Source organism: Physeter macrocephalus, chromosome 5 (assembly GCF_002837175.3).
Source record: "Physeter macrocephalus isolate SW-GA chromosome 5, ASM283717v5, whole genome shotgun sequence".
Classification (NCBI taxonomy): Eukaryota; Metazoa; Chordata; class Mammalia; order Artiodactyla; family Physeteridae; genus Physeter; species Physeter macrocephalus.
This window is the reverse complement of record NC_041218.1, coordinates 90496203-90519403: the sequence shown is the minus strand read 5'-3', so window position 1 is coordinate 90519403 and position 23201 is coordinate 90496203. Positions and strand designations below refer to the sequence as shown.

At 39.5% G+C, this 23201-nt stretch overlaps 1 protein-coding gene across 2 annotated transcripts in view; it reads right to left on the bottom strand.

Annotated features, from left to right (window-relative positions):
* LHFPL3 (LHFPL tetraspan subfamily member 3) overlaps nt 1-23201 on the bottom strand; it is a 583489-nt gene that overhangs the window by 162544 nt on the left and 397744 nt on the right. The gene's annotated exons all lie outside the window — the stretch shown is intronic.

The following is a 23201-nucleotide window of genomic DNA, read 5'->3' as shown; positions in this document are numbered from 1 at the left end:
CTGATATTTTCTAGTCTATTCTCCATTCTATTTCAGTTTTTAAAAGGCCGAAAATCATGGTAAGGCAGTGTGGCACCACAGAGCTTTTATGGAAATTCAGGAATTTAAGGAGAATACTTATGTTCTATTTCCCAAATATCACCATGTGAATCATATGACTACTTTTAAATAAAAATATGTTAATTTGAAGCCTTTTGATGCTACTCTCTTTACATTAAATCCAATTATTTGAGGGTAACTGATGACAGTGTTACGTTACATAGAGCATTCTGAATAGGTAGTTCACTCATTAATTTAACAACTGCTTATTGAGTGTCTCCTAAGGAGTACCAGACACAGTTCTTGGTGCCATAAAGGGATACAGCCATCAAGAAAAGAGACATGGTTTACGTTACCATAGACTTTATGTTCTGTCAGGAAAGGAGGCAAAAAATGAGTAAGCATGCAAGTAAAATAATTGTAAGTTGTAATAAGTAATAGGCAAGAAAGAAACAAAGGGCTCAGATAGAGAATAGCGGGTGGCACCTTCTTTAGAAAAAGTGATCAGGTGAGGCCTCTTGAGGGGATGACATTTAAGCTAAGGCCCAAAACAGGCAAAGCACTAGACATGTGAAATAGATGGGAAAGATGTTCCAGGCAGAGCATGTGCAAAGGCCCCGATGTTGGAAAGAGGCTTGGTGTATTTCGGAAGCTACCAGGAGATGAGTGATGGGGGTGGAGGAAGTGATCATGCTGATGCTGTGAGGCAGGCAGGGGCTATGCATCTCAGCAGGTTATTGTTTCCAGGGCACGTAACTGAAGAAGCCTATGATGGCACAACCAAGTTAGAGTTCTGTGACTATCAGAGGCAAACAATCCCTGAAGCTGGCAAGAGCAAGTGCCATATAACTCTTACCTCACTTCAACGTACTGAACAAGCCAGAAGCAGACAACTACGATCTTACTTTTTAACAGGAGCACAGCTCTACAACACAGGTCTGGAGGAGACAGATACCAAGAGGGGTGACCGGACGGAAGACTGCCTGGGAGAACTCTGATTTAGGATTCCTTGTTATTTTACAGGATGACAGTTCAAAACTTTGGGTCACACTTGATTCCTCTCTTTTCTTTGCCCCACATCACAAACGTTGCCACGCTTCTCTCATCTACCTGTGCAATATCTCTGCATGGGCACTCCTACTTTAAGCCTTCATTATCTCTCAAAAGGAGCCCTACCTTCCCTCTGCCTTCTGTTCATTTCAGATCACACCTTGCTGTTCATGCTCAAAACGTCCTGCCGGTTCCCACTGGTGCTGAAGGACACTCAGACACTCAGCTAGGTATTCAAGGCTCCACGGTCCAGCCCCTACTTAGTTTCCAGTCCTCCTCCCCTTTACACTCTCCACTTCATGTGGGTTGAAATACACATGATCCCCTGTCCATGCACCCAGTTTTTGGATCTCTGTTTTCTCTTTTGCCTGGAGAATTTGCCACTACTGTCCCTAAGTACTCTACTCTTAAATATCCTTTAACAGTCAGTCAAAAGCAACATTCTCCACAAAGTGAGCCATCTCAAACTCTTCTTGAACTACATCATTGCCCTTCTCTGAACTCACATAGCTGTTGACTGCATTGATCTTAAAGTTCTTATTGTTGTTGTTTTACATGTGTTACAGTTATTTATTTATAAGCATTATCTCAATTACAGACTATAAGCTTTCTGAGGGAAGAATCTTTGGTTAAGTCATCATATTTATAGCACCTAAAAGAGTGCCTTGTAGATAGTTGGCAATAAAATACTTTTGCATCAGAAACTGAATGAAACAATAAACAAATTATAGCACCTAGACAGTATACTCTAAAATATAGTTTACAGAAGTCAACATCACAACTACCAAAGATCACCAATCTAGTTAAATATGGATTCATACTTCGATGACATTTAACAGAGGCAATTTTTTTTATAACTTGACAACAGATTACAAATACTTGGGAGATTAGAAAAAAGTAGAGTTGATGATTTGAAAATACTTCAAATTCCCATTCCTTCTGTAGTTTCTAGCATTCAGTACCAACATGCTCACCAAGGCATTTCTAGTAGTAATCATCCTTGTATTTTAAAAAACATGTGTTTTCCATGAGTGAAAATTCATTTTATTTGGGAAGACCCAGATTTTTTTTTTTTTTTTTTTTTTTTTTTGCGGTACGCGGGCCTCTCATCCCACATATGTGGGATCTTCCCGGACCGGGGCACGAACCCGTGTTCCCTGCATCGGCAGGCGGACTCTCAACCACTGCACCACCAGGGAAGCCCAAGACCCAGATTTTTAAATCTAAACCGTACTTCAGAAAAATCACCTCTAAGGAAGCTATGTTACATGGAATATCTTCTAAAATATTCTAAATGCTTTTTAACATAATTTTTATTTATGACAAAATTACTTAAGGAAAATCAATTTTTTTAAATGAATGGGTATAATTTGGAGCATGGTAACTTATAGTTTTTGCTAAACTTAATAGACATCACCAAGTGACTCAAGTTCAGACAGGTTATTGGACATTATAGGACAATTCCACTGGAATAGGATGTTTGTGGAATGCTGACATCAACAAAGACATCTTTTCTTAAAGACTTTATGCACTGAGGGTAGACTGACTATCTTAAAAATTTCCATTTCTGGAAACTCTAAATTACATACTGGAATAAAAAAAGCAGAGGCAGAATTCACACTCTGAAGCTAAAACCACAGGAGAATATGAATGGCAATTCATTATTCCCTATCTTCAAAGTATATGATTTCCTTAATCAAATTTTAAGTGAAGAATCTGGGAAGATAGAGGATATAATATACCATTGTGCTTCATTTTACGCAACGGGTATTTTTGCTGAAAGTAACAAAAATAGAATTTTTGAAGTGCAATTTTTATTTTCAATATGGTCTAAGGGAGTTGGCTGTTCAGAGGTATCTGAAGATAAAACCTGGGCTGATAACAAGGTCCGGTTTTGGCCTCCCAGGGAAAAAGGTTTAAGTCCCCCACTCACAGGTGTACTCCAGGTGTCCTTCAGTCCAGAAGGCACTGGAATTTGTACTGGATTCTCCACCCCTTTCTTGTTGGCAGTCTCTTAAAGTGAAAGATCTGATCTTTTAAAAAAAAAATTCATCTGTTTTGAAAATCTGAATGGTTCTATAGTAGGATAATAAAAAATGAAACTCAACTGCATTTAAAAGCTTTTAAAACTTTGTAAGTGAAGTCTGTGATTAAAATCCAATTTTTAAATAAATAAATCCTATCTTTTTGAAAGCTGTGCTTCTAGATGACCACTGCATAACAAATTTTATTTTCTGACAATGTATTATCAAATACACATTTTCTTCTCACCCTATCCAAACTTCCCCAACTTGGCTGTTTTATTTTTGAAAGGCAAAGCCCCCTCCCCAAAGTTATAGTGTATTAAAGATTAATTTAAACCATTAAGGTAGTTTAGGCTCTGTTGGTTTCTTTGGAAAGGTATGGTTATTACATTCTGCATTAATGCTTGAGTGCTATTATAAATTCTGTTTTCTGGCATCCTATTAACCAGAACCTCACTAACCTGCACAATTTGTAGAGCTGCTAGAAACTAACAGCTGTTTGTAATCCTGACTAAGAAGTACCTGCAAGATACTAGGCTAATGCCTCAGTCAACAAAGGATGAAATATTCCTGTTGGCTTTATAATTACATGTAATTCTTTACAAATTGATCATCCTGTAAGACGCAGCACCACCACTATACTAAACATTAGCGTATACAAGGCACCAGAACATTTGATTAACTTGGACATGCTACTTCCTGACTGGGAAGGATAGTGGAGAATTAGTTCCAACTGGGCTATTATCCAAAAATGGTTTCTTATTAGAATGTCACCTAGAAAATGACTAAGTTACTCACAGTTATATAGTCCTTCATTTCAGCAGCAGGTTTTCCAGAAGTATATCAGAGAACATTCTTGAATATTAAAGAGAAACAAGAGCTCACAAGCTGGAAGTGAGCAGAGAATAATGATGAAAAGAAACCTATGTCCTTAAGGAATGCTGCCATGACATCTTCTAATCTAGAATATACAATCAAGGCACCTTTGTGAGGGCATGACTGTTGATTTCAATTTTAAGCATATTCCAAATGGCTAGGAAGCATTCACATTCTAAAAGGAACCTCTATGTAGAGGCTGCCCACAATGGGTTCTTCTGAAATAGTACACAAACAGCTAGTGGTTCCCCAGAGCCACTAATTGCTCTGGCATTTTTCTTTGCCAAAGAGCTGAATATAACCTCTGTGAAAGAAACAGCCTCAGAAAAATCCACAACTGTTTTTAATTGGGTCTTTCTCCAAAGGGAAATGAAGCAAGAGGAAAAAAGCAATGGGGGGGTGGTCTATGATTTGGGTCACTTGGGCCTGCTGATATTGCTGAACCAACTATCCTAATCAGGACTTTCAACATTGCAAACCTGAGAACTGCGTATTTTTTGGACAGGAAGGGAAGGTCTAAATTCATTCTTTTAAAAGTCTATGCACTGTTGCACAAAAAGCATGATAAATTGCCTCATGTTGCTGAAGCACTCAAAGGGAACGTGGTGAAAAAATGAACCTGAGTTCACTTTATCAATTATTCAGGCATATAGTAATTGAAGAAATTGATGCCAGCAGAGCTGCCAGGCTATGGAGGGGAACTTTCACACGAGGATTTTTACTCTAAACACCTGGTAAAAGAGAGCCATGAAACATTCCTACAGTTTCTTCATTAGCACACGGCCAACAAAACTGAACCGTAGTATTCATACGTCTGGAAAAGGTACTGTATTTATACCTCAGTTTACCTCTGGAGAACTGAGTTGCTAGACAATCCAGGACAAAGTACTGTGGTTTAGAGTCCAGTGGAGAAAACAAATTGTCCCCTGATCAGTTTTGGTTTTAAACCCAGTATAATTTTATGAGCATTTAACTTGGGGTCATAACACAAAAGATACAACATCCCTTAGAAAGAGGAGAAAGAGAAAATGTAAATAAACAACGGGCTCTCAAAAGAGGAGAGTTTAGAAAATGTGTGATGAGAGAAGCTTCTCTGCACAGACGCTCAGCCCTAATTGCCCGAGTAAAGGGCACTTGTACCTTGTGCTCAACCAGCTGTGAAACCCACACCATCGGGTTTAATTGAAAGGGGAGAATCAGGAGTCCACCCACACCTGTACTTAGGAGCTACATACTGGAGAAAAAGCTTTTCTGAAATATGAGGAAAAACATTTAACTAAGTACAACGTAGCTTGCTTATCTGCCCAAATTTTGAGGGTTACTAGCCAAATATAATTACAAATCAGAATGTAGAACTTAAAAATACAATACAGTTCTGATCTCTAGAATGCTAGTAGATGGCTTTTGATATCTATTTTGGATCCAGTCAGACTCCATGAAATCTTGATATGACATAGTTAATAACAGTACACACCATCATAAACAGCTAACATTTATTATACGCTCACCATGAGTGGGGCACATTGCACATACATCATCTCATTTAATTCTCTATTAAATAAAGCTAAGACAAACATGAGAGCACTACTTCCCGGCTTCTCTAGTTTCTAGAAACAGGGATTTTTCCTAAAATACCCTTCGCTCCTCATCCCATTCTTTCTTCCTTCCCACTGAGATGGAGTGAGTCCCCTGAGGAATACCTGGAGGAGAGGTATTCTCCACACCAGCCCAGCCCCTTCCTCTCCTTACCTTAGGAGCAGTTTGCCCACATGAAGAATATACTCCACTCCTCTGTGCTGTACATTTTACACAGGGTGGGCTTGATTTTCCAGTGATGTCCAGAAGCAGGAAGACAAGTATGTTTGATTCTGGGGGTGCAGATTAGGAAGTCCTTTTGGCTAAGAGACCCAGACTCATTTCTTCAACCTAAGCTTTCTCATCCTAAAGGGTATATTTGGTCTCCATCTGCCAGCTCTTCTCTCTCTTAGTTAGTTGGCTCAGAGCTTGGGACAGTCCCACAGTTCTGGAGGCTAGAAGTCTGAGACCAGAGCACCCGTATGGTGGGTTTGGTGAGCACCCTCTTCTGAGCTGCAGATGGCTGACTTCTCGTTGTATCCTCCCTCACATGGCGGAAAGACAGCTAGCTAGCCCTGTGGCCTCTTCTTATAAGGGCATGAATCCCATTCACGGGGGCTCCGCCCTCAGAACCTAATCACCTCCCAAAGGCCCCAGCTGCTAATATCATCATACTGGGATTAGGGTTTTTAACCTATGAATCTTGGGGAGACATAAACATTCAGTCCACTGCAGAGGGGGAACAGAGGGTTGTCATTCATTGCTTCTCCACCAACCCCAACATTATTTTCTTTTTTATGTATAGGAAAAAAGGAAGCTGAAGCACAGAAATTTCAAACAGCTTGCTCAAGGTCATACAAAGCCCACAAGTGGTGAAACAGGATTTGAATTCAGGCAGTCTAGCTTTGGAATCTATGCTTTTAACACCACATACACTATTACCCTTTACTTATCAACAATAATGATGCACATGAAATTACTTTATATTAGAGTTTAAGATTTCACTCTTTTCTTTTTTATTGGCCATGCAGCGCGGCATGTGGGATCTTGTTTCCCGACCAGGGATTGAACCTGTGCCCCCTGCAGTGGAAGCACAGAGTCTTAACCACTGGGCTGCCAGGGAAGTCTCGAAATTACTTTAGAATATTTTTATTTTTACTAAGAACACTTACAGAATCTTGAAAGTGCTTGTTGTTTATAATTAGACATTTATTGAGTACATGAGCTTAAATGATGCTTAGAAACTGCTAGCTTTTATATGTATAAATATTTCTTTTGTTTACACCAGTATTTCACCTAATCAGAATTTCACCTTATATGCAGTGCCAAGAACATTAGAGTAATTATAAATTCTAAATGTGTGAAATGGGAATTAATGAGATTAATTATAAGTAAATATATGTATATTTGGTTTTATACACATTTCACAAAAAAAATCCAGCCTTTTTTTTTTGGCTTGATATTTTAAGTTGGTTTTTGGCTTGATATTTTAACTTGGCTATGTGTTAGCCAAACATTTTATATGCTCTTAAAAGGTATATATTCCTTTTAAGAGTATATATGTGTGTATGTATATATATGACTATGAATATATTTACCTTATTAATTTACATATGGTTACTTACATATAGAATAAGTTCTACTTCAGGTAAAAATAAAGACATGCATCAATTCGGTCCTATTAAAGTTTTTGTGAAGATTTACTTCTTTTAAGTAACTTCTTTGAGTTTCAATAGACACATTGTTTTAATGAACATTTCAATAAACGTAAAACCAAACATGCTGGCAGGTCAAACTTGTCTGAAAATTTCAAGAGAGCTCTTGACTCAGGCAACATTTTCAAGCGCTAAAATCTATATTGCATTTCAGACACAGGACCTTAATAGAAGAAAATATCATCTTTCTCCACAGCCATACGAACAGTACACCTATCATTGTTCTCCCAGCAAATCTGCTTTAGCCATGGTAACACCCGGAGCAAAGACCAACTATTATCTTGCCAGCACTTTTCCGTGTGGCTCCTTGCACCAAGCTACTTTATTTGTAAACCAGGGAGCCCTGGTCTACATGTTTGAGTGGTTATCTACTATTTACTTTATATCATTCATATTTAGGAGTATATTTGTATTCACTTGATGCTCCATACATACACATATGATGAGAAATAACTGCATTTGTTAAGTAATTCCTGAGCAGACTCAATGTCTTCCTGCTCAGCAGACAGAGAGAGGGTGGTAACCTCGCTCTCTGCCCTAACTCAGGGAAAGGAGACATTGGCTGGAGTTTGACAAGGTCAGGAATCTCATGCCAATCCAGCTAGCAGCATTTCATTTCTCTGTAAAAGGGGTAAACTTAGGAGCAACTGAACTCCTTCTCAGTGAGGATGAGCTCTCCCAAACATGCCAGACTCCCCTGAATCAGAGTGCCCATTTGTACACACTTCCCTGAAACAGAATTTGTCACCCATATAGCTTTATGGTGGCAAGCTTTTCTTTTACACAGCTTGCCCGCTTTTTATTTTATTCTCTTGACGTAACATTTGAATTCTTTAGAAATTTCAAATGGCAAAAATTATTGTTCAAAGAAAACATGTGGAAAAACTAAATACTACATACTAAAAATGTCAGAAGTGGAACTAAGGTCAAGCAAGATGGATGCTTCCCCAACCATCCTTTGTAAGGAAGGCTCTTACTTTCAAGGGGGCATTAGATGCACACATGTACACATTATTGACTCCCAGGTTATGTTTTCTCACAGTTTAGCTGATATTTCTTTCTCTCTTTCTTTCCCTCTCTCTTTCCCCTTCCTTCTCCCGCCTTCTCTTTCCTCCCTTCCTTCCTTCCATCTATATCTAATCAATATATCAATATTGATATCAATATCGATATGATACATACAGATCTCCCTCTGCTTCACTCCTGTTCCCTATACAGCTTAAGAACAGTCACATAACCTATGGAATGGTGTCACTTTCTTTGCAGAGAGGGCTTGTAATACCATTCAGGACAGACACGGTCTAGTCTAGGCACTGAATTATGTTTTCATCACGTTGAAAAAGGCAGAACGGCATGATGGGGCTCTGGATAACAAAATTTTCGAGGTGACTGTTCCTAATGTCTATTCTCTTCCTCTTTAGTGTCACTTCCTCTTTTCCATCCCCTCACCACTTGGATGCTTAAGATCAAGGTTATGTGGACTCTCAGGGTCTGCTTTATTACAGCTAAAACAAAAAACTGCTAAAGAAAAACACAACTGTGGCAAATTGTTTGAGCTCCTTTTTTTTTCTTTATTTCTTGCTCCTTGAAAAAAAAATTTTTTTTAAAGGCTTCCATTCTCTTTGCTGTGCCTTTGAAACAATTTATTCAGACTAGGGAAAGTAATCTGAGATATGTTAGGCTTTAACTAATCTATGGTAAAATCTTCAGTGATTTATGTTTATGGAGAACGCTAATAGTTTAGAACAAAAAACTGTCCCCAGAGAAACCGAATTGGAATTGGCAGTAGGTATCAAAAATGAATAGGAGAAAAACCAGGTCAAGAGAGGGTGAGAGAAATCAGTGGGTTAAATGTTTTGTCAAAAGATTTTCACACATCTTTCAACTTCAGATTCTTAAAGTGGTAACCAAAAGTTTATAGATACAACCTTGACCAGTGTGACATTTGAAGAACAATGCCTGAATCAGAACAATGCCTTCCCCTGACTAAAAGGAAATGCAACCTAGTCTTAACCTGCCAGTGAAATGCCCAGAAGGCGGTTTTGCTTTGAACTCAGGTGCTAAATCGCCCCAGGCAGGGCTGTGGGTAAGTCTGAAACCTCAGCAGGGAGCTTGGGCTTTTGCTCTCTGCCCTTGGGGATCATTCCTGCCCTCAGGGTTCGGTACTTTCACCCTTTAACCAAGGCCCCAGGTTCCTGCTTGGGGTTAAAAAAATCTACTGTGATTCATGTGCCACTCTTATATCCAAGGCTGGGGTATGCTGATGGGAGTTATAGTACTGTGATGATCTAAAGTATTTTAAATTTCGAGATTATGGCCATGTGAATTACTGATAAACTCTGCTAGTTAGAAACATTTAATAAACTGATAGGATGGTACACTTGTTCCAACATGTTTCACTAAAGAATTTGTTTTTCTTGGGCTTCCCTGATGGCACAGTGGTTAAGAATCCACCTGCCAATGCAGGGGACGCAGGTTCGAGCCCTGGTTGGGGAAGATCCCACATACTTTAGAGCAACTAAGCCCTTGTGCCACAACTACTGAGCCTGCGATCTAGAGCCCACGAGCCTCAGCTACTGAAGCCCATGTGCCTAGAGCCCATGCTCCGCAACAAGAGAAGCCACAACAGTGAGAAGCCCATGCACCGCAATGAAGAGTAGCCCCCCGCTCGCCGCAACTAGAGAAAAGCCCGCGCATAGCAACGAAGACCCAATGCAGCCAAAAATTAAAAAAAAAAAAAAAAAAATTTTTTTTTTTTTTAACCACTATCTGAATCCAGAATACCAGTTTCCTGTTTGCCCAGACAGAGAGAGGGATACTAATTCTTGTTAGAGACCAATATATGACCAGGAGCAGAGCTTAAAATTTCTGAATGGAAATTGAGAACAGTCTAGAGCAGCCATGTTCTGGGCTTGGGTCCTGGTCCCTATCTTGAGTCCGGCTCCAGGGAATAAAAAGATGAACACACATTCTCCACCCTACAACCCTGCCTGCTCTCTCTCTTCAAGGTACTCTTTGTATTCTTCAAAGAGTAGTCGACTTTCATACATAAAAGAACTATCACTTGGGACAAACTGAGGGTTTGCTGATTCTACAATCAAACACAATCTAAGCATTTCCTTATCTGTAATGTGTATTAGTTTTCTACAGCTACTGCAACAAATCGCCACAAACTTAGCGACTTAAAATAACACAAAACCATTTTTTTTTGATTCCATATATTTTTGTTAGCATACGGTATTTGTTTTTCTCTTTCTGACTTGCTTCACTCTGTATGACAGACTCTAGGTCCATGGTTCTGAAGAACCTAGGGGCAGGACAGGAATAAAGACGCAGACATAGAGAATGGACTTGAGGACATGGGGAGGGGGAAGTGAGAGAGTGGCATGGACATATATACACTACCAAATGTAAAATTGATAGCTAGTGGAAGCAGCCGCATAGCACAGGGAGGTCAGCTCGGTGCTTTGTGACCACCTAGAGGGGTGGGATAGGGAGGGTGGGAGGGAAGGAGACGCAAGAGGGAAGAGATATGGGAACATATGTATATGTATAACTGATTCACTTTGTTGTAAAGCAGAAACTAACACACCGTTGTAAAGCAATTACACTCCAATAAAGATATTAAAAAATATATATACATATAATTCTGTAAATCAGAATTCTGATACAGGTCTCACGGGGCTAAAATCTCATTGTTTGTAGGGCTACATTCCTTTCTGGAGGCTATAGACAAGAATCCATTTCCCTGCCTTTTCCTGCTTCTAGAGACTCCTGGCATTCCTTGGTTCCTGGACCCTTTCCCTCTTTCAAGGTCATCAATGGTGAGTGGGGTCTTTTCACATATATCTCTCTGACCCTCTTTTGCCTCTTCTCCTTCCACTTTTAATAATTCATGTGATTAGATTGGGCCCACCCAGATAATCCAGGATAATCTCCCCATCACAAGGTCAGCTGATTAGCAAACTTAATTCCCCATCTCCATGTGACCTAACATATTCACAAGGTTCCAGGCACTAGAGTGTGGACATCTTTGGGGGGCATTATTCTGCCTACCACATGATGTTACACACGGTAGTGTGTCGTTATAATCTTTTTTTAAAAATTGAAGTCTAGTTGGTCTACAATGTTTCAGGTGTACAGCAAAGTGATTCAAATATATACACACACACACACACACACACACACACACACACACACACACACACATATATATATATTCTTTCTCAGATTCTTTTCCATTACAGGTTATTACAAGATACTGAATAAAGTTCCCTGTGCTATACAGTAGGTCCTTGTTGTTTATCTATTTTATACATAGTAGTGTGTATCTGTTAATCCCAAACTTCTAATTTATCCCTCTCCCCCACCTTACCCCTTTGGTAACCATAAATGTGTTAGAATTCTAAGTCCATGAGTCTGTTTCTGTTCTGTAAATAAGTTCATTTGTATCACTTTTTTAGATTTCATATACAAGTGATAGCATATGATATTTGTCTTCCTCTGTCTGACTTACTTCACTTAGTACGGTAATCTCTAGGTCCATCCATGTTGCTGCAAATTGCATTATTTCATTCTTTTTTGGAACTGAATAATATTCCACTGTATACATTTACCACATCTTCTTTATTCATTCATCTGTCAATAGACATTTGGGTTGCTTCCATGTCTTGGCTATCGTAAATAATGCTGCAATGAAACTGGGGTGTACATATCTTTTCAAATTATGGTTTTCTCCAAATCTATGCCCAGGAGGAGGATTGCTGGATCATATGGTAGCTCTATTTTTAGTTTTTTAAGGAACCTCCATACTCTTCTCCATAGTGGCTGTACCAATTTACATTCCCACCAACAGTGTAGGAGGCTTTCCTTTCCTCCACACCCTCTTCAGCGTTTATTGCTTGTAGACTTTTTGATGATGGCCATTCTGACCGGTGTGAGGTTATACCTCATTGTAGTTTTGATTTGCATTTCTCTAATGATTAGTGATGTTGAGCATTCTTTTGTGTGTCTGTTGGTCATCTGTATGTCTTCTTTGGAGAAATATATGTTAGGTCTTCTGCCCATTTTTTGATTGGGTTATTTTTTTTGACATTGAGCTATATAAGCTGTTTGTATATTTTGGAAATTAATCCCTTGTTGGTAGCATCATTCCAAATATTTTCTCCCATTCTGTAGGTTGTCTTTCTGTTATGTTTATGGTTTCCTTTGCTGTGCAAAAGCTTTTAAGTTTCATTAGGTCCCATTTGTTTATTTTTGCTTTTGCTTACATTACTCTAGGAGATGGAGCCAAAACATACTGCTGCAATTTATTGAAGTGTGCAATACACTTCAAAGAGTGTTCCGCCTATATTTTCCTCTAGGAGTTTTATAGTATATGGCCTTACATTTAGGTCTTTAATCCATTTTGAGTTTATTTTTGTATATGGTGTTTGAGAATGTTCTAATTTTATTTTTTTACATGTAGCTGTCCAGTTTTCCCAGCACCACTTATTGAAGAGACTGTCTTTTCTCACTGCATATTCTTGCCTCCTTTGTCATAGATTAATTCATGATAGGTGCATGGGTTTATTTCTGGGCTTTCTACCCTGTTCCATTGATCTATGTGTCTGTTTTTGTGCCAGTATCATACTGTTTTGACTACTGTAGCTTTGTAGTATAGTCTGAAGTCAGGGAGTGTGATTCCTCCAGCTCCGTTCTTCTTTCTCAAGACTGTTTTGGCTATTCAGGGTCTTTGTGTTTCCATACAAATTTTAAAATTATTTTATTTCTATGAAAAATGCCATTGTAATTTGATAGGGATTGCACTGAATCTGTAGATTGCCTTGGGTAGTATAGTCATTTTAACAATATTGATTCTTCCAATACAAGAACATGGTATATCTTTCAATCTGTTTGTGTCATCTTCAGTTTCTTTCATCAGCATCTTACAGTTTTTGGAGTACAGGTCTTTTGCCTCCTTAGGTAGGTTTATTCCTAGGTATTTTATTCTCTTTGATGCTATGGTAAATGGGATTCTTTCCTTAATTTCTCATTCTGATATTTCATTGTTGGTGCAGAGAAATGCAACAGATTTCTGTATATTAATTTTGTATCCTGCAACCTTATCAAATTCATTGATGAGCTCTAGCAGTTTTCTGGTGGCATCTTTAGGATTTTCTATGTATAGTATCATATCACCCGCAAAACAGTGACAGTTTTACTTCTTCCTTTCCAATTTAGATTCCTTTTATTTGTTTTTCTTCTCTGACTGCTGTAGCTAAGACTTCCAAAACTATGTTGAATGAAAGTGGTGAGAGTGGGCATGTTGTTATAATCTAGTTCCCGTCTTCTGATTTGTAGTTACTGTGGTCCACACTGAGAGGCATAAAGTCAATTGTAGATCTGTTGTAAGGGATGAAACCTGAGCATCTGTGCCACACAAGGCTGGCCTTCCATGGATCCCTGCTGGGTTTTCTGGGCATGACATGGTTTTATCTTGATTTCCTGATTACCTTTATGTTTTCCGGTTGAGACCAACGTTTTACCTTTTTTGAGCCTGCTTGTCTGAAGTCCTGATATTTTTCCTGTCTCCGACTGTATACATTCTTTAGCTTAAGCCCTTAAAGGTAAGCTTGAGTCATGTTTCAAGAGTGTGGATTATCTTGACCAAAGCAAACAATGCTCAGAAAGGCCATGACTTGGGGGCCTTCTTGCTAGGACCAAATCCACTGCTTGGCCACCTCTCTGCCTTGGATATTCAAGCTTCCAGCTTGAATCACACCTAACTTTGGAATCCTTTGGGCTATTTGCTATTCCTCTTAGTGACTCTGTGCAAGCACAGACTTGCTAGTCCCTACTTTCTCCCATTCAGCACTGGCTCCCTGTTGGGGTCACAGCATACTACTTGGCGGAACTCACCTAAACTGCAGCAAACAAGGCCATCTCAACAGCTCCAGACCTGTAGAGGTGGCCACTAAAGACTATCTTTTCTCCCTCCTTCCTAAAAATGCAGGTGATCAAGATGAGTACCTCTGATGTCTGCAGGGTGACAGAGCTGAATAAAAATTTCCTGAAACTTTTGCCATTTGACACATTTGGAAGTTTGAATAATAGTGCATATGGATCCTGTCCCCTAACCTCTAGGTACTGATGTATTCGACCTGTGGGCTCAACCTTCACACCTCTAACCCATCTTCACAAAGACAGGCAGTGTATTGGGAGGTTCAGATGTAGCTGCATGGAGTTAGTTATGGGTCTAGTGTGTAGCATGAGCTCAGTACCTCAATTCTTACCCATTATTCCCATGTACTGATCTCTGGACATTAATAATAGTATTATTATTGTTATGTAAAGCCAAAGCCATCATTTAGGTTTCTGAGAGTCCAGAATCTCCAGTGAGATGAGTAGTTTGAACCAATGTTGAAGAAAATAAATTTGTCAGGGAAATTGGAGCAAAAACCTGTAGTGCCTTCATTTTCCTAAAATATTTTAATACTGTAAAAATAACAGCTAACATTATGAAGCACTTGTGTCACACACACTCTTATATGAATCAACTCATTTAAACCTCATTACAACCCGATGAAGTATGTACTATTATTAACCCCATTTTATAGAAGTTGAAACAAGAACAGAGAGCTTAAGTAACTTTGAAAATGTCACAGCTGCCAGGATTGACACCTTGGGCAGTCTGACTGTTGTTCCATCTCGTAACCATTTTATAATTATAGAGCTTAATTTTTACTATTTCAGGAAAATACAAAGCTTTCCTCTGACAACAAAATCAGAATACCAAAAAAGATTCACCCAAGAACTGGTGAGACCGAAATAGATAATCTGACAAAAGACTGGTCTTTGACTTAATTAAATACAGTCAACAATTAAGGTCAAAGCAGGTTGTTAAAAATGCAAAAATTGGACACATCAACAGATATCTGTATTGCAGTACATGGCTAGAAGCCCATTACTGAGAAATGGTCTTGTGGTGGAACAATACTAGAGTTCCCATGAACTTTAAGAAACGGACCAACTTATCTTAGTGTTGGCATCCTGAGTTGTCAAAATGACATCCCTAGAAATAACTGGCAGCAAAATCTCAGTAAACTGAAATGCAGGAACTTCACCAATTTTTGTTATTGCTGTTGTTGAACTTTAGAGCAGTATATTCCCAGTTAAGGGAGTTCTTGTCAACAGCTGATGAGAGCCTTAAGAGGTGCCATTTCTTGTATGGCCAGACATAAAGTGATTTTACATATCCTTGGCAAATAGCTTCTTCAGTCAGGTAACTATTATTTACGTCCCAGTTCTGGGGACAACAGGTGATTAAGACACATCTAATTCCTTCTCTCAAGGGACTCGTAATCTAAAAGGGTTCCCAGTTTAACTGCTGTAATAAGGAAAAAAGGGAGAAATAGGCTACTGAGTGTAACTGAACATATAATCTTAAACCTCCAACCTATGCTATGAAATCTCAAAATTTGTTGAAAGGGAAAATTTAAGATTTTTAGTCCCAGACCATTATTCTTTCAACCAGATCCAAAAGTTGGAAGAGGACTGGGACAAAGAGGACAGGCAGCTGGAGGAGGTAAGTAAAACAGTGAGTGTGTGTGTGTGTGTGTGTGTGTGTGAGAGTGTGTGTGAGTGTGTGTGAGTGTGCATGTGTGTGAGTGTGCACGTGTAAGTGTGTGTGAGTGTGTGTGTGTGGGGGGGAGCATGGTTATTTAATTATAATACTATACAAAATAAAGGTATAGATATAGCTGTTAAGACTTGGACGATAACTAGTATCAAAATAGGAATATGCAGTAAAACTTACAATTACTAGGGAGGACAAAAGGAATTTAAAAAAATAATTATTCTAGCAAAAGAAATAGGAACTGGGGTATAGTCTCAAGCCGAGGAGGTCGGGGGATATCTCTGCTATATGACAATAAGATTCAAATTCAAGCTCCCTATGTCATCGATAGTGTGGTATGTTATTCATCTCTTCTACTGGAAGTACAGTACATATTAGGACTGGATGTTTCCACAGTGAAAGTTATGTTTCCTTGAAAGAGTCCAAATAGGAAAAATTATTTACCATTTGCATATTTTAGATGAGCATACTTCATATATTTCCTCAGTGCCAGATCCTAGAACACTGCCTGGAAACCTGGTGATGTATGGTTTACATGATCTATAAAGGCTGACAAGAACCTTGCTCTTGGGTCTTTCTTCATGGTGATGGGTGTTGGGTTGTCTCCACCAGCCCTCCAGACTGGCCCTTCGAAGCAAGGGGAAAAGAGTTCTAGGCACTCATACTCTTGCTCTCCCCTCAACATTTCTTTATTTCTGGCACATTCTAGGTCTTTGCCCTCTCTAATGTCCATGTAGACTCCTCTCTTAGCATTTTTTGGAATTAAGCACCATTTCATGGTTTTAAATTACTCTTGCTTGCCCTGGTAGTATCAGGGCTAAATACGTCCCCCCAAACCTTAATTCTTCTCTTTAAGCATCCTTCTTCCTGCACTGGGTAGGGGGACCACAGTGGTCCCTTAAATTCTACAGGAAGTGTTTTCAGTCTTGCAGATGCAATCAACAGAGAACTCAACACAGCCTTTATAAGCCAGAATGGAGCCAGTATACAGAAAGATCTAAAAAAAGTACTAGAGAAAATGGAAAAGGCACACAGCTCTGTAACTAAAACTACTCATGGGTCAGAGGGAGAGAAGGAACAACCTTCTTGTGGTCCCAGCAGGACCTCTATCAGGGATGGTTAAATGCTTAAGAGTTCCTTGAAGTTCCAGTTGTCATGGAGCTATTTGTAGACTGGTGTTCCCAGGATATCAGTTGCTTCAATATTACAGATTATTCTTGCATGGTTGGTGGCCAGTACATTTTCGTGGTTTCTAGAGGGTCCCAATTTTGCAGGTCCACTTGACCAGGAAGTTTCCACGCCTCAGTAGGGGGTGTGTGTGCTTATTTTATTCATTTCAGGCTGATACAATGCTAAATTTGACAGAATATATTTTTCAGTGAACTGGCTGGTTAGAAACCCTAAGCTCCCGGCTCTTCCCTGACTGAACACTATGTACCCTGGGAAGTGGTGAGCTCTGGAGTGAATTAAGCCTAATGGAGCATGAACTTAGGTCTACATCCATCCGCTGTCAGGCACATTCATTCATTGGGTTTGACTTGAAATGGTGCTTTAGATGTGGTTGAGTGATGATGCAGCTGCTCCTCTGGCACACCTAGGAGGTTGAATGTTTGGTGTCAAATTTAGAATGAAGACCTAAGGCTTCCTTTTGCTGTTTTATCATAATGCCCTGAGGGACCAGGATATTGGTTAGCATCGAACACTAGTCTAGCTGGGCAATGGATCCTGTAGGTATCACTCACCCCTTGCACCTTTGCGCCACTGCCGACTCTGCTCCTGCTAGAATCTCACAATTGCAGCTACTCATGCTTTCCAGTTTTGTTTTGTTTTGTTTTGTTTTTAAAGATGTTGCCAAGCATGAGAATTGTGGCTGGGCCACTTAATCTGGAATGATATTGACATCAGCACTGGCCATTGACATTTCATCACATAGCAAAACATCACTCATGATGATCTTTCTCCCATCTGAAGGCTAATAAAAGAGGAGGCGTTCATGGGGTACCTTATAAGATATGCCCTACCAACCTGAAAATTGACTTCTAGTAGATAGTTACTACCTACAATTTTCACCACCTTAATGCAGTAAGTTCATACATCCTCAAACAATGGTTCTGGGATGCAATCTTTACTGAACTTGAATTTTGGCTCTGCTTCAACCTAGAATAAGAGCTATATCATGGATGCCAACTGTCTTGCATATGAGACCTTAACGGTCAAGAAAGTGAGAATGCTGCCCACCTGGCCTAACTTGTCCAGCTGTGACAATGTCCCCAGTGGTCTCTTGGAATGCTGAGTCAGAGGCCAGAGGCCAGAGGCCAGAGCTAGATGCTATGTAGATGCTATGTAGCAGTGTTCTTGTCAAGGCCTGTCTGTAAGTGATATCCCTGTCTGGTTTACCTGCCAGTGGTATCACTTGCTGGCAGCAGGTGATATCCTGGAATTTTTAAGGTAATGAGAAATATCATGCCTCCTGTTGCTTTGGTCTGATGATGCTGAGTAGCTACTATCATCATGATATTGGGTCAGGCTGTAAGCCTATAACATAGTCTACTGCTTTCCCACTAAAATAATGTTTTGACTGACTCATTCCTCCAAAAAATTGAAGAAATTGAGGCTTCTGGCAAGATAAGAGGGTGTGTGCCAACCTGAGAGTCAAAGTTTCTGCTCCCTGTGGTGTTGAGGAAGAGTGGAGAGGGCTGTGGAGTGGAGGCTCCAAATTTCCTGCTCCTGGAGGGGGCCAGACCAGCAAAGGCCTGTATGCATATTCTGCTTATGCTCCTGGGAGGACTGTCAGACCTGTCAGACCTCATGGCCTGGAGGAGAGATATTTTTGTAGCTGAATTGCTTCCAGTCCCTTAGGCGGAAAGGACTGCTGCTTGTTCCCTCCTTCCCACCTCAGTGCAACGACTACCAGCTCAATGCTTATCAATTGACATAAGCAGAAGATTTCATGGCAAACATCAATGGCCTAGGGAACCTCTAAGTCCTGACTGAAGCTGAAGGTAAATAAATCATGAAGAGTCAAAGGAATGATAATTCCTTTAAGGGGAATCAGACACCCAAAGGAGAAAGGAAAAGCTGAACTGGAGCTGGTGGCTGTATTGCCATAGAACTGAAAGAAGTGGGAGAGAACTTGAACAAAGTACTGATGCTCTGCAACGAGATGCAATTAGAATACATTAGACTTCCTGGAGCTAAATATCAACCTCAATTTAAAAAAGGAAAAAAAAAAACGACCTAAGGAAGATGGGTGTTGTTGAGAACTGAAATAGTGGTTTGGAACACCCTGAAGAACAAATGGCACAAAAGAACGAAATCCCAAGGTATAAGGGAAAGGACAAGAGATCTGGAAGTCAGAAACTTTAAATGTAAATAGTAAGAGCTCTGAGAAGAAAGAAATATATGGAGAAATAATTTTTTTAAAAGAGAAGAAAATTTCTTTGGATAAAGACAAGTTTTTAGATTAATAATGTTTACCAAGACTCAGATGTGATTAATGGAAAAAATTTACATACCTAGTTATACCTTGGTGAAGCTTATAAATTCCTTGGATTAAAAAAATCTTATAAACTTCTACAAAGAACATTATGACAACAACAACAACAAAAATTAACTAAAGAAATGGTTACTATATGTTACAGGGTTCTGAAACAAAAGATATACTGAAAGGGAAAATAATATCCCCCAACTAAAATTCTGAAGCAGTCCAGCAAACCCTACAAATTTTAGTGGAAGTAGAAATGCTGTGGTATATTGGAAATGATTAACAACTGATTCTATGGAAAAATGATAAACAAAAAACAAAGCCTTGCTTTGTAGTGCTTGTCAATTTTCACAGTGTTAAGTACTCCCTCCAAGGTTAATTTCAAGCTCTCAAAGTGATGTCATTGAACAGAGTTGGGAAGAAATGGGTCAGTTTAAACCAGCTCCAGGACACCATTGCAGAGAGCAGTAATGTAGATATAACAGCTTAAAAATATCACCTCCGTGGAATACTTGATGAGTATGCAAAGAAAATACCTTAGTGGAAGGACACATTTAATATGTTAATAGAGAAATGCCGGTTTGATTATCACTGTTGGGGTGAGAAGGCAAGCCTTGGAAGAAGTGAAAACAATTAATTAGCACTTCCAAATTAATAGGGCAAAATACAATGAAAGAACTGACCAAGTCAGAAAAGTAAGAGGGACTTCTGGTTTCCAGTCCATCACGCAAGGAGCTTGGAAGTCACCACTTTATCCTAACTGTAAGTAAAAATTTGAACTAAAAAATCAATAACCTTTCTCAGATCTATCAGGAAAGCGAGGTCACAGGGCAAACTGCTGCCCCCAAGTTTGGAGAGATAAACAGGTGGATACAGAGACTCACAACTTATGAGAGAGCAGAAACCCATGAGCAGAAACCTGAGGAACCAGTGCAGGGGTAGGAAAACCTGAACTGTAACTAACAAATTGCTGGGGGCTCAGTGTGGACAAGTTTGAGAGTTAAAAACTCCTAGGGACCCAGTCATAAGGTGGCCTCCACACATTTGTGAGTTTTACCTTCTGGAGCTCTGCCAGATCACCACAGTGAAGACTGGAGAAAAATCCCCTCATGCTGCTAGCAGAGAGTGGGGCAAAGGAACTGTTTTGAAATATGCCAGAGTGTCTGTTCATCTTAACAAGGCCTGTCCTCAAGGAAAACTATTTTACCAGAGTCTAACCTATTGGGATTTTATCAAAGGTTAATCAACATGGGGGGAGGGAGGAAATACCCAACTCCAGCCCCTTCTAGCCATCCTGTCCCATTTAAAGCTAGGGAAAAACTAGGGAAGCACTTGTAAAGAAAAGTAAGAAGAGGAAAAAGAAAAAAAGTGTGTTCATACTAAACCTAAAATTAATGGAAGGAACAACACAAAGAATATCAGTTATGCAACAAATATGAAAAGTCTGAATTTCCCTATCAATATACATTATCATATTCAGTTAGACAAAACCCAGTTATATGTTAACAAAAATCACCATTAAAATAAAGTGACAGGGGGTGGAGTAAAGATGGCGTATTAGGAGGACGCGGAATTCACGTCTCCTCACAACTAGGGCACCTATCAGGCACCGGTGGGGGGCCACGGACATCTAAGGGGATGGGAGGAACACCCAGCGACCAGGTTGTGAGATCTTTGTCCCCAGGACGAAGGTTGGGCCTAAGCTCCTGTGGTGGAAGCTCCGAGTCCAAACTTCAGGACTAACAGAGAACCTCAGACCCCAGGGAATATTAATCATAGTGAGGCCTCTTGGAGGTGCTCATCTCAGCACAAAGACCCGGCTCTATCCAACTGCATGCAAACTCCAGTGCTGGACATCTCAGGCCAAACAACCAGTAAGACAGGAATACAGCACCACCCATCAAAAAGAGAAAAAAAAATGAAACAACAAAAAAATATGTTACAGACAAAGAAGCAACGTAAAAACCTACAAGACCAAATAAATGAAGATGAAATAGGCAACCTACCGGGGGGCCACGGACATCTAAGGGGATGGGAGGAACACCCAGCGACCAGGTTGTGAGATCTTTGTCCCCAGGACGAAGGTTGGGCCTAAGCTCCTGTGGTGGAAGCTCCGAGTCCAAACTTCAGGACTAACAGAGAACCTCAGACCCCAGGGAATATTAATCATAGTGAGGCCTCCTGGAGGTGCTCATCTCAGCACAAAGACCCGGCTCTATCCAACTGCATGCAAACTCCAGTGCTGGACATCTCAGGCCAAACAACCAGTAAGACAGGAATACAGCACCACCCATCAAAAAGAGAAAAAAAAATGAAACAACAAAAAAATATGTTACAGACAAAGAAGCAACGTAAAAACCTACAAGACCAAATAAATGAAGATGAAATAGGCAACCTACCTGAAAAAGAATTCAGAGTAATGACAGTAAAGATGATCCAAATCGTGGAAATAGTACAGAGAAAATAGAATAAACATTAAGGTGAACCTAGAAGAACTAAAGAGCAAACAAACAATGATGAACAACACAATTACTGAAACTAAAAATACTCTAGAAGGAATCAATACCAGAATAACTGAGGCAGAAGAACAGATAAGTGACCTGGAAGATAAATAGTGGAAATAACTACCGCAGAGCAGAATAAAGAAAGAAGAATGAAAAGAATTGAGGACAGTCTCAGAGACCTCTGGGACAACATTAAATGCACCAACATTCGAATTATAGGGGTCCCAGAAGAAGAAGAGAAAAAGGAAGGGACTGAGAAAATATTTGAAGAGATTATAGTTGAAAACTTTCCTAATATGGGAAAGGAAATACTCAATCAAATCCAGGAAGCACAGAGTCCCATACAGGATAAATCCAAGGAGAAAAATGCCAAGACACATATTAATCAAACTCTCAAAAATTAAATACAAAAAAAAAATATTAAAAGCAGCAAAGGAAAAACAACAAATAACATACAAGGGAATCCCCATAAGGTTAACAGCTGATCTTTCAGCAGGAACTCTGCAAGCCAGATGGGAGTGGCAGGACATATTTAAAACGATGAAAGGGAAAAACGTACAACCAAGATTATTCTACCCAGCAAGGATCTCATTCAGATTCAATGGAGAAATTAAAACCTTTACAGACAAGCAAAAGCTAAGAGAATTCAGCACCACCAAACCAGCTTTACAACAAATGCTAAAGGAACTTCTCTAGGCAGGAAACACAAGAGAAGGAAAAGAATTACAATAACAAACTCAAAACAATTGAGAAAATGGTAATAGGAAGATACATATCGATAATTACCTTAAAGGTAAATGGATTAAATGCTCCAACCAAAAGACATAGACTAGCTGAATGGATACAAAAACAAGACCCGTATATATGCCATCTACAAGAGACCCACTTCAGACCTAGGGACATATACAGACTGAAAATGAGGGGATGGAAAAAGATGTTCCATGCAAATGGAAATCAAAAGAAAGCTGGAGTAGCAATTCTCATATCAGACAAAATAGACTTTAAAATAAAGACTACTGTAAGAGACAAAGAAGGACAGTAGAGAATGATCAAGGGATCAATCCAAGAAGAAGATATAACAATTTTAACTATTTAGGCACCCAACACAGGAGCACCTCAATACATAAGGCAAATGCTAACAGCCGTAAAAGGGGAAATTCACAGTGACACAATCATAGTAGGGGACTTTAACACCCCACTTTCACCAACGGACAGATCATACAAAATGAAAATAACTAAGGAAACACAAGCTTTAAATGATACATTAAACAAGATGGACTTAATTGATATTTATAGGACATTCTATCCAAATACCAC